Raw genomic sequence first — 577 nt, forward strand, 5'->3', positions numbered from 1 at the left:
GAAATGGGGATAAGAGCCTTTATACCTAAAAGTTTTATGGAAACTTACGGTGTAATTAGGCAAGTTCCGCTTGACTTCCTCGAAGACGAAATTTTTGCAAACATTCTATCCGACGTTGAAGTTAAGTCGGTATCGCGGATAACCAGAAGAGATCCAAATAATATCGGTAATTTCATACCCACCATGTCAATAAAGGTAGGATTTGCAGGGGATGTGTTACCCGACAACGTTAGGATTTTCTGCGTGAACTTTAAAATTAACCACTACTTCTCCAGAACTAAGCAGTGCTACAACTGCGGTAGGTTGGGGCATACTAAGTTGTCTTGTCGTGCTAGAAATCGATGCATTATTTGCGGGAAAGATGAAAGGTGCCCAGTCAAGTGCACAAGCCCTAACCCAAAGTGCAGTTTATGTGGCAGTGATAATCATATTTCAATTAACAAAGCTAAATGCCTCAGCTGGGAAAAAGAGCGGCAGACTATTGAGATAATGACCGTCAAGAAAATTTCGAAGCGTGAAGTTTTGAACATGTACGGTGACAGAAGCGGCACAAATGGATTTTCGTTGCTTGAGAGCT

The sequence above is a fragment of the Rhagoletis pomonella genome, unplaced genomic scaffold (assembly GCF_013731165.1).
Source record: "Rhagoletis pomonella isolate Grant_MI unplaced genomic scaffold, Rhpom_1.0 Rhpom_scaffold_00008, whole genome shotgun sequence".
In the NCBI taxonomy this organism is placed as follows: domain Eukaryota; kingdom Metazoa; phylum Arthropoda; class Insecta; order Diptera; family Tephritidae; genus Rhagoletis; species Rhagoletis pomonella.